The 11,814-nt window shown below is 44.8% G+C and overlaps 1 protein-coding gene across 1 annotated transcript in view; it reads right to left on the bottom strand.

Moving 5' to 3' along the window:
* MB21D2 (Mab-21 domain containing 2) overlaps window positions 1-11,814 on the bottom strand; it is a 57,769-nt gene that overhangs the window by 3,959 nt on the left and 41,996 nt on the right. The gene's annotated exons all lie outside the window — the stretch shown is intronic.

Below are 11,814 nucleotides of genomic sequence, written 5' to 3'. Positions count from 1 at the left end.
CCATATTGACATTCATTTCCAGAGTATCCAAATGTTTCACCAACACCCCATAGAGAAAAGAGAATTTTAATTGACTCGCTGTTCTTATTTTCTCTCTGGTATAGAAAAAATCTGGACCAGCAGCAGGGAGTTGGTTTATTCATGAGTGAATGAATAGCTACAAATGTTAGTTCAAGCAGGTCTGATTTTACAATCTGCTTTACATTTACTGATAAACAAGGCAACATGAACAAAAGAAATGCATCCTTCTCTTATGGGCGAATGCAGCAGGTTAAATGATCAGGCAATTAGAGAAGCCAGCCCTGAAATTGGCTCTTCAAGCTGCAATGACATAAAATATCTGATCAGCTCCCCAGAACACAGAGATGAAGACAGATTTTTACTTTCAACACCAAAACCAGACACGACATTCACCCTGCAGTGCCTGTACCAGTTGTACAAAGCCAGCTTTTCACCAGGAATTCTATAAATACACCCCACTATACTGTGTCCATAGAAAATGAACAGCAGACTGAGACTCTACACAGAAGCTGAGATATTAGCACCTCATTCAGTGTTCAAATTAGGCTTAAAATTGAGCTCTGCACTTCAACTGCTCTGCAGTCTGCTCCTGCTTTCTGGGCTGATTCACTGCTGGTGTTCCTCTTGTGGTTAAATGCTTTTGGTGGCTTCCCAGCCTCAATTCAGCTGCCACACCTCAGCCATGAGGGAACAAAGGCCAGTGGCTCTGAATGGAGATGCTTAAGCTGTTATGAGCACTGCAAAAGGGATATATTTTATTCCTTACAAGTACAAATGCACTAGTTTCTGTTGGCATGCATTCTGAGTCCAGCTTCTGAAAGGCAATATGGTTTGTTTACATCAAGAATGGTCAAATGGGCACTTCCATTAAAAGGAAGGCAGCCTTAGAGAGACAGCAGTGGGAATAACTAGCCAGAGGCATAACAGAGCGAGCCAGAAAGCTGCCAGTCACTCTGTGAGCCCAGAAATCACAGGCAGACACATCAAGAATGTGAAACACAAATGATCAGCACTACAGTATGAGTACCCATGCTGTCGTGGTCCCAGGGGCTGCAGAGCCTTTCCTGAGGTAATGCACCCCTGTAGGATCACAGACACTGCCTGCACTGAGCGGGTCACCCTAGCAGAGAGCAGCAGCGGCACCCCAGGGCACTGAGGGCTGCACCAGGCTCAGTGGCACAGCAGAGCTTTCAGACACTCACCTGTCCTTCCCTGCCTGCTAGGACAGCAACAAGGAAACACTACCTGCATGCTTATAGGTAAGCCATGACCAGAGCAAAATCTAAAGCTCTGTGGACACTGATTCCTTGGGAAAGCCAAGGATATTGGAGGAAGAAGCCTATGTGTGAGGCAGAATGCATCCTGGAGCAATATTCAGTGTACCTGAAAGCCCCCATGTGAAATTCCTTGTTAAAAACACTTTACCTGTTTCATTCCTTCCAAGAGCACTGGACCCAGTCCATTTTGCTGCATTGAGTTGGGATGATTTTCCTGCCAGGCAGGCAAGGACATAAACCCTTCTATTTCGTGCAGCTCCAGGGGCTGCAATAGAAGGAAATAGCTCTAAAGGAGTGCTAAGAAACTCTTCCTGCTAAATCCTGAGCTAATCCCATTCTGCGATCTTGCCACACGCTGCCCTGTTCATCCTCAAAGGGTAATAACTAAGAAAAGCTTCTGTCAACCTCAAAAACATTTTCTGAGGCTTAGACACACAGTGAGCTATGTTACCCTGATCTGTGGAGCAGCAAAGTCTTACACAGGCTTCTCCATCCCAGAGGCTAAATAAGTAGCAGTCACTCTTTTGCTGTACCCAGAAGGGGTTTTCTAATGGGTACCTCAATTGATGTGACTTCTGCAGACACCACTGACACACTGCCTCTGAATCCTGCCCTTGAACCAGTGCAAGCAGCCTTAGTGCTTTACACCTCTGCTGGAAGCTGAGTCCATGAAGTAGAGTCTGGATCAATCACATCATAGGGACAGGGAGCAATTATTTTCCCCCCCAAAGATTAATGTACTACTGGCCCTTACAGTGGGGCAGCATAGCTATTCATGATATGAAGGGTTTGGATGGCCCATCCTGCCTCTACACTCAGCCACAATGTCCCACTCAGGACAGTGCTCTGCAGCATCTGCCATGCAAATCTGCAGATGTTCCTGAGATAGGCAGACAGAATGTAACTATCCGACAGAGGAAAATGTTCAAACCTTTTAAACTTAAGGGATGAAAAATGCTCTGCAGCGGGTGCTTTGCACCAGAACTTCTATCCCAGAGCCTTCAACTATAAAAAAGAAAATCAGGAATTTCGAAAGAGATTCTCCACTTCAGAATCTGCTGTTGGAGGGGTTGCTTTCCTTGGCCTGAAGAGATCCTTTGTCCTTACATGGGGGCAATGGAGTTGATAGTCTAACCCCATTTAACCAGCAGCAAGTGGGACTCAAGCCCTGCCTTCTGTACACTGTCAATGAGTCACTTGGTTTTCCCTCTCCAGAACTCTGGACCTACCAGAAGAAGAGAAATATTGAAAAATAGTAAAGAAATGGTTACAGGAAATGATCTAACATGTCATCAATATCTCTCTACCTGCCTGGCTGCAGTTTAAATCAAACCCTTGAGCTCTGCTTGGCACAGAATTTCGCCTTCAAGTCCCAAACCAGCAACATCTGCAGCTCTGCCACAGAACAAGAGAAGGAATTTTTGCTAAATGATCACAGCAGCATTGCTGATCCAACTGAAGTGGTGGAGCAGGGAGCTGAGATAAGGTCCCCTTGAGGAAAGTATATTTAGAATAGGCATAGAGTGTTCTATAAATAGTTGAGCTGGCCAAATTCAGGATTACCTAAGGCTTTAGGGGTTTGCAGTGTCTTCAAACTGCCCCCCTTGTTCACAAATCTATTTGAAATGTGAAGGGATTTCAAGGAGTCCCATTAGCCAGCACTGTGTGGCACACACCAGCCTGTCACAAAGCTTTCACCCCAAGTTTCTGCAGCCCATGAACGTACAACACAAGTAGGCACTCCAGTTCAGCAAGCATGTAAGTGCAGATACAAAGAAAAATACCAAGACTGGTACTCAACCCAAGTACTTAATAGCATCAGTGGGCAGTTTGAGCTCTGTTCTTTTCATCTCAGTCCCAGGACCACCTGGGAGGAGGAGGCAATAGGGGTTACAGAAAAACTAATGAAATTTATAGATCTGTGGACTTGTCTGTAAAGACCACACCAGAATTTGTAGGGTCAAACACACAAAACAAATTTTAGCTGAAGGACCAGCTCTCATGGTATCCAAGTAGGTTCACTGATACATAAGAAGCCTCTCGCTGCTACCAGGCAAGACACATCATTTGCAGTAGTACCTTGTGTGACACTGAAAAGGTGTTTGGCAAAGCTAAGTGAGGGACTGGTGTACGGTTACCTCTTCTTGCTAAAGCACCTTAAAGGATTCTGTTTTTCTAGATATGTAACTAATTTAAGATCTTCCCAAGCTAGTAAATTTGGCATTCTAACAGGTAAGTATGATTGCAAGCATGAGAAAGGCAAGGATTGTAAGAATCAGTAGCACCACCTGTAGGCCAGGCCTGCTGGTTGGTTTACTAAACATGAATTCAGAAGAAGACAGGTGAGCAAGTGAGTTCCACCAACAGAACATTGTTCCTTTGTTGTTTCTTCAGTGTAAGGGGAAAAAGGATTTATTTCTACTTCAAGCACTAATATACAAAGAGAATAAAAACAGAGAAAAGAGATTTTACTTTATGTAACACCTACATTTGGGACACATCCTTGAATGAACTGTGACTCTGATGCAGATGACACAGAGACTATTCTTCCCACTGAAAACAAAAAAACTGCAATGCAAAGATGCTCTCCAACCAAAAGAATTTCAGATGAACAGATTTCATGACCATTGCAGTGTGTGCTGGGATCCACTGCTATTTCATGACTAGCTTTGTGTAAATAAGTGGGAGCACACAGATTTGTCTTTGAAAAAACTGATCACAAGAAAAACATGATGTAAAAACTTATTTCTAACATATGCATTTCCTAATTATGGGCTCCTTCTTGAAGTCTTTCTTCCTGATGCTTTAGATGTGCAACCATTGCCACCAAAAGGAAACATGGCAAAGCAAGATGCTGTTCTGTTAGTCCAACTTGGTCTCATCAAACTGAATGGGGTGATGTTCAGGGCAGTCACTGAATTCAGGGAGGCTTCTGTTGCATGGGAACCTGAGACAGGTCAAAGGAGCAGTGGGGGGCTGAGAAAGGTTCCACAGAGGACAATCAGCAGAACCTTGCACACAGAAGAAGCCTACCACAGGAATTCTTCTGGGAGCCAAGCCAGGCACTAAATGGTGTATGCCTCCCTTGAGTTCCCTGGCAGCCTAGGGAGAAGATTTATAGAAGATTCCCTATATTTGTGATCTGTTCTATAGGGAAAGCTATGGACCACTCACATATCCTACTGCCTCCCTCTTTTCTACTACTACTTAATCCTTCCACAGGACGCAGCATGCAAAGTCAAGGCTCTTGATTTTTCCTCACAAGTTCATCCTTTTAGATGCATAACCTAGAGAATGCCTCTTTTCTTCTACATGAAATCATTACCATCCTGTAAGTCCAAGACCTAAGGAAGTCTGACTTTCTGGATGATCAGACAGTGGCTGCTCAAAGGAAAGATTTCTGCAGAGGTCTCCCAGCTATGCCTGAGCAGTGTGTGCTGAATTTCAGAGGCTTCTTTAAGACGAGAGGCCTCTCTGATGCATCTGGACTGCGCAGATTCTTCTGTTTCCCTTGGTAATTGCAATTCTATTTATGAGCAGCACAAGTTTTTGTTACGCAGGAGAACTGGAAGAGTCAGCTCTTTAGGGGAGTCTTCAGTTACAAAGCACATTTTGAGAGGACTGTTGGCGGAAGCAGGCAGGGGGTGGGAGAAGAGTGGGGAGACTGAGCCATGTGATACCAGCTCAGTCAAATATGGGATGTGAACGAATGAAGCTGCTCCTTGCAGACTGATACACCAGTGTCCTACTGATTCTGCTCCTTTTAGAAATCTTGTGACGTGGTGACAGAACACACTGCAGGGAGACAGCACCCCCTCGTAAAAGAAATCAGTTTCTTTCTTCAAAGTCTTCTTTAAAAACAATCTCAAAAGTGGTGTCCCAGTTTTTTGCCATTTTTCATGTGTCCTGGTGGAAGCCACCCACCTTGCTGAAATTCTGTTTGGCAATGGAAAAGGGTGTTTCATGGTGCAAGCAGGAAAAAAAAAGAGAAAAAGGGCGAGCCTGTACAGTGAAGAATGGTGCTGTCACAAACATCTAAACCCACTCTGGCACCAAAACCAGCAGCAGTGTTTCTGTAGTGATCGGCTTGGCTAAACCAGTCAGGGCTCAGAGACCACAACAGCAGGACCAGATTGCTCCCAGAGCTGGAGCCAGCATTTTCAGAGAGAGTCCCTGCATTGTTGTGCACCTCTACTCTGGGCAGGAAGGGTTTGAGAGTCTGTTCCAAACTGATGCTGGGTTTCCACCACGCCAGTCTGCTTATTGAAGAGTCTTATTTCCAGAGTCACATTAGCCAAACTAACTGGAGTGATGAAAGGTGAAAGTCTACATGGAATATGAAGTGCAAGTCAAACAGGTGCTCTAGGGTCTGAAAAATGTGGGTGATGAGGTCTGAGAGCAGCTGACAAGCAGAACAGAAGGAACAGGGGACAGAGAGGATAGCTGTAAGAACAAGTTGCTGCTACACCCCAGTTAACACTGCACACTGTGTCCATATGGTGTCCATATTTTCAAATGTGCATAAGACATGAAATTCCCTTTGGAAATGGCACAAGATGCCATCTCTCCTGGAACTGCAATGCCAGAGACAAAATATGCCAAGGGACAGATTGTTTTAACAGTTCCACCCTCTGGGACTGAGAGTGCACATTTGGCAAGGGCTACACAGGGTCTAGATGGGCCATTTCTGCTCACACCCCTATGGAGCGCTGCTAAATATTCAGCAAGATGTTACTCTGGGGGAGACTCACCAGGATTCCTCTCTTGGATCTCATTACAAGGTAACAGTAGTAGGCACAAACCAGGTTGAGCATCTTGAGTGCAAACACGCAGCTTGCAGGAGAGGCTGTTCTGCCCTTGTTTTTCCTAGTTCCTCCCTGTTACTGAGATCCTCACAAGAGCCCAACAACCTCAGAGTGGTGCATGACATGTCCACCTACTGTGGCACCCTGGCTCAGGCAACTGCTGCTGAGGGCTTTCAGAAGAGCATTAAGAGCAAGGAAAGTATAGCATAATAATTTTCCCTCTGCAATCTCCAAGCATTCTCTGGCTTTGCTATTTCCCAACCCAGAGGCAGTATTTGCAGATTTGTCTTTAATAGCACTGACAGACTTATCTGCCTGGAATGTCTCTCATTGCTTTGTAAATCAGCTATATTTTTGTTATAGTCAGTGCCTTGCAGCACCGTGTTTCACAAAACACACGAGTCAAAAGGACTTCCTTTTGCTAGCTTGCTAGGAAATGAAGAAAATCACCTAACCATGGCACCTCCCTTGGATCACTGAAGATCTTACACAGCTTCATCAGTCATCTTTCTTCTACATTGAAAAGGACAACTTATTTAAACTTTGTTTAGCTGACTGTCCTGATCTGCAATTGTGTGGGCCCTGGTATTGCTACACTCAAGTGAAATGAGATGGTCAACACTGCATGAAAAGGTGACTTCACGTGAAAAGTGACTTCTGGGTGAATGCCTTCACAGTCCTCTGGGAAATACCTCAGCAGCCTTGCTTGCTAAATTAGCCCCACTCCACTGCAGGTTTGCTCAATGTAATGGAGTCCTCCTCCCCAGTATTTAATTTCACCTTCAGGATGTTCCCCTTGTAAAAGCCAGCACCAATCCCATCACTTTACAAGGGGTGCTGCTGACACTGCAAAAGAACTGTGGAAGTAGGACAGGGTAAGGTTTTGGAGACTGCACATGGGAACAAAGTCCCCACCTCCCTCATCCTCTCATCCCAATCTGAAGAGTCAGCACCAGGTGCCTCTCACAGCAAACACGTGGCAGTTCTCCACTGATGAGCAAAGCCATTCCCTTCCAAACCTGGGAACACACTCTCCTCTCCAGTCAGCCACAGAGGCACAAGTACATACCAGGCAGAACTTGACTCCAAGGTGGCAAAAGCACTTTGGGCACCTCTGGGATGGATTTGTGTTCTCAGTTACTGTCTGGCAACATCCTGAAAGGGCTCAGTTGCCACACCACTTTATGTTCTGGTGCCAGTGGGCTGTGCACACAGGAATGCCACCACAACCTCACATCCTCTAAATAACATAGGAGCCTCCACTGTAAATGCACTTTGAGCTGTTCTGCCAAGACTCCTGCTTACAGCTATCCAACACACCACAAATTCTCTCCCCAGCTGCTAAATTATCAGCTTGCTTTCTTTTCCTTTAGTAGCTGTTTTCTACAAAGATAAGTCACAGCCAAGACAAATCACAGCACCATTCCTTATGAACTGGGCCTGAGCTAACACTGCCCATCCTCAGGGCCTGCATTTTCTGTAATAACAGCTCTACCTTGCTGCAGAGCAGCAGGAGATTTGTCCTTGACGCAACAATTCTTCACTAAATCATCCAGAAAAGCTAAGCTTACATGTGGAGTACACATGGTGACTAACAGCCATCAGGGAGCTGATGGATAACCACAGCTGTAATTCATGTCCTTGATTTTCCCTTAAAATCCACCAAACTTGGTTCCTGGATGACATGATCAGAAAGGCATCTCTTTCAATGCTTTCATTCTCTTAATCTACCAATAGCAAAATCTATTTAGGTTTATACAATGGGACAGGTCAGAAAGAGAGGGAATGAAGGATGTTTCCAGGAAACCAGCCAAGCACCAAAAGAGTGCTGGAAATCCTGAGTTCTCTGAGTACAGAAGGAAAGCAGCTGTCTTCAGAACCCTTTCTGAGGAATGTAGTGGAGAAAATACATGAACTGAATCTTCTCTCCAGCCCTTAGAATTCACTGGACTCCATCTGTACAGACCCTTTGACAAATCAGGTATCCAAACACTGGGAGAAGACAAGACAGGCCAAATATGGCTGAAATAACCAATGCCAGAAGCACAATATAATTTTTCTCTGTCCTTGCACATGAGCATGCATTGGACAAGCAAAACAAGGCAGGGAATGCAGATCCTTGTCAAAGAGTGCTGAAATCAAAAAGGTTTAAACCATACAGCTGTGTCTGAGCTCATGAAGCCAAGAGCAAGCTTTCCTGCAGTATTAACCAACTTCCCACCCACCACTGAGAACATTCCCAAAGCCATGTGGAGCTGGATCAAGTCACCTAGAGGAGATGCTTTTGCCAAAGCCCCATGTGCAGCATCAGCTGGATGTACGCTGGTTGGCTTTGACATTCATGCAAAATTCCTCTTCACTCACATCACCAGAAGTTGATACAGGCCAAATTTGTTGTTAGCAGAAAACAGAGCAGCTCTCCTGAAGTGAATGGAAATGTCAAGAGCATTTCTCCTTGCTTTCCATGGGAGACAGGCAGAGAAAAACCTATATCCTCCAAGCTTGCCTGTCCATGTCCCACTGCTCCTATCATCCTGCTCCAGCTTCATCTTGCAGAGGTCACATCTGACAGCACACAAAAGCCACCAGAAGTTTCAAACCAAAATCTCAGATTTTACAGCCATTTTTTTGCAGCTGAGCACTGTCATCTGTCAAAGAGCACAGCAGGAAGCACTGCGAGGATTTGATCTCCATCAAGCACCAAGCCCACAGCCCCAGCAGCTGCCAAGGATCTCTTATCCCTGCAGCACAGCAGTGGCCAGGAAGCACGGAACTGAATAATTAGGGTAAAAGAGAAAGGCAAGAGCAACAGGGTAGAACCTGGACCACCCGGTGTGAAGGTATGCAGCAAAACGCCACTGTCATTTTGGACAGCAAAGGTGAAATGCAGTCCCCTGAAGAAGGCAAGGTAAGTAATCACATTGCCAGGTGGCCCTGAAAGATCCAGGTATTGCAACCACCCTCCTTCCAGTGTAAGGTGTGGATTGGCTGGTGGGAAGGAGGAGCTGGTGGAGCTGGCACTGGCCCATGCCCTGAGGCATTTGCAGTGAGATGAGGGCTGCATTTTTGGAGCAATTCTCTGTTACCAGGAGCAGGGCTTGAAATGCCCTTTGCACAGAACTCCCATCCCGTTTTACCCACTCTGCTCACTCAGGAGAAATTCCAAGAGAACAACCACATCTGTTGCAAAGGCTTTTTGTGCTTACCTGGAATGAAATAAAGCCTCACACACACGTTTATTTAAAGAAAGGCCTGGTGATCTCTTGGCTCATCAGGATGAAAGCTACTTTGCAAGGTGAAGGAGGGAGGAGAAAGCAAAATTGTTGCTGATCAAATATGAAATTTGCAAAGTATGTTCCAGGAAGCTGTCCCCACCAATAGCTGAGTCCTAAAGTAACGTCTCTTCTAAAAATCTAATAGAATAATGGCATGAGCAAGATTTAGGTCCAGAAACTGTCAGAAACCTACACAAAAAACCTCATGAAGTAGGATCTCAAAGTCTTCTTGTAATGGAAAGCTGATGACAATCAAAGCTCATTCTTCAAATCTTATCTATTAGGGCTGCTTCACCTTCCTGACTCTGAAAGCTCAGGTGAGCAGAATCCCTTTCACCAATGTCCCCATGTTTTAGGAAGCAGTATCCCCAGCCCAAATATACATGAAAAGACAGGTCATGAAATCACAACAATGTCATCCCAGCTTAATTTCCACAGCCATTTTTGCAAGGAGGACAGAGGAAAGGCAACTACTGCTCAAAATCCAACAGAAATATAATTCAATAGAATAGAAAATTCAGTTAGCTCACTTAGCTTTCCCCTGAAAATGTGAGAACTAGAAATGCTTTGTTTACACTCTATTTAACAGAGAACCTCATATAACTCCAGTAAAATGCCTTAAGGAGAAACCACAGTATACTGGTAGAATTTTCCTACCTGCATTTGGAGTTTCTTTCAAAAATTAAAGCACCTTCTCTATTGTCTTATACAGTGATAATATGGAATTGTAATCCTACAAATTCCCTTGCACACACAATCATGAAAAACGCTAAAAAGCTTTGCTCACAAATGATGATAAAGAAATCATGTTTAGAAGAGGCAGGTACATGGAGAAATACAGATCCTTCAAATGGATTCAGTAATCTCACCTGTATTTTATAGATGTTGCTGTGAAAATACTTTGTAAAATTTCCATGTGGATATTCAGCTCCTGCAAGGCTTGCTATCCCTTGCATGAAAACACTTCCCAGCACAACAGAGACAGATATTGTTTGAATACAGTCCTGCTACACAGAAAGCAATGAATAACACAGAGCTTGCTGGTTTCCCACTGACAGCTGGTCCCCACACTGTGATTAACAGACAAAGAAAGAAGATTACAGACCTCCTAAATTTGCTAACAGTTTTCAGAATTAATTGCATGAGGTAGAAGCAGGAATACGAGGGTGTGAGCTGGTCCTGTAACAAGGGTGCTTGTCCCTGAAGTCAGACAGAGCTGATGTACAGCTCATAGCCAGCAGAAATCTGAGCACAATCCTGCTTGTTTGTTCCTGGCTGCACCCTAGGAAGGGGCTGGCAGAGGCAGAAAAACACTGGTTTGTAGCTGAAGCCAACCATCACCAAAGCACAAATCACACCCCAAGTTGCTGTGCTGCTGCTCTGGCTGGAATTGTTCTACTTGTGCCCAGGGACACCTGCCTTGGGTGACGGGCTGGGCCAAGATCTGAGGCCCCTGAACAGCCCTACTCTCCTTGCCTCACAAACAACCCACAGGGAGGAGAAGTGTAAAAAGACCTTTCAGATTTCCTTCTCAACTTGATGAGGTTTGGGGCACTTCCTAGTTAAGCTCAGGGATCAGCCAGCTCTTACCCACAGGCAGAGCCCAGAGGAGGACAAAAGTGTCAGTTCCCAAACAGCCACTGGCCTCCTCTGCCTATAGACAGGGCCACCACTAGGAGGACCCTGCAAATTTTTTGTTGCTAAAACACAACTTCCAGCCCAAATTACAGTCTGAGCAATCAGAAATTAAGTAAGAAATATTGCACAGAACTCTGTGGTTGAGGAAGAAGCAGCACTTTATCCCTTCCCAGAGAGATGGCTCATGAAATCACAATGCTGCTAAAACATCTCTGCTTTCCCAAGCTGAGGACATTCTGCTTTGCTGCAGGTTCTTTAAATCACCATGTTGGGCTTTAAATCTGAAAGGAATGAGGGATTTGTCTTTACAAAAAAACCTGTGGGTCTGCTGCTAAATAAAGCTAGATATTGAGAGATAAAAGAAACAATGGAAAGGATTCCACTAATTGATGAAAGGAGTGAGAGGGATTTGTCTTTACAAACAAACTGTAGGTCTGCTGATGAATAAAATCAGATACTGAAAGATGAAAGAAGCAATGGGAAGAACCATAAATTCCATAGGAGTTCCACTGACTGACACAAGGAAAAGAAACGGGGGAGTAAACATTAGAAAGCAGTCTTAGGTAATAGGCACTTAGGGAATTCTGTACCTCTCAAGTACCTCAGCCAATGGGGAAACAGAGAGGGACATGAGGCAGGGAAATGAGGATAAAAAGGAGGCTGCATCCTCCAAAAATTAGTGGCACCCCAGGGGAATGCCCCATGTCCCGTTATTGGAATAAAGTTACAGGACTACTCCGTCTCCTTTTTGGACATAAACCTCTGCTTGTGCATTAATTTTCCTGACAAATCTTGCTT

Source organism: Melozone crissalis, unplaced genomic scaffold, assembly GCF_028551555.1.
Source record: "Melozone crissalis strain CALT ecotype California unplaced genomic scaffold, PUWL_Pcris_2 ptg000034l_1, whole genome shotgun sequence".
NCBI classification, from domain to species: domain Eukaryota; kingdom Metazoa; phylum Chordata; class Aves; order Passeriformes; family Passerellidae; genus Melozone; species Melozone crissalis.
Note: the sequence above shows the minus strand (reverse complement) of the source record. Positions and strands in the feature narration are given on the sequence as shown.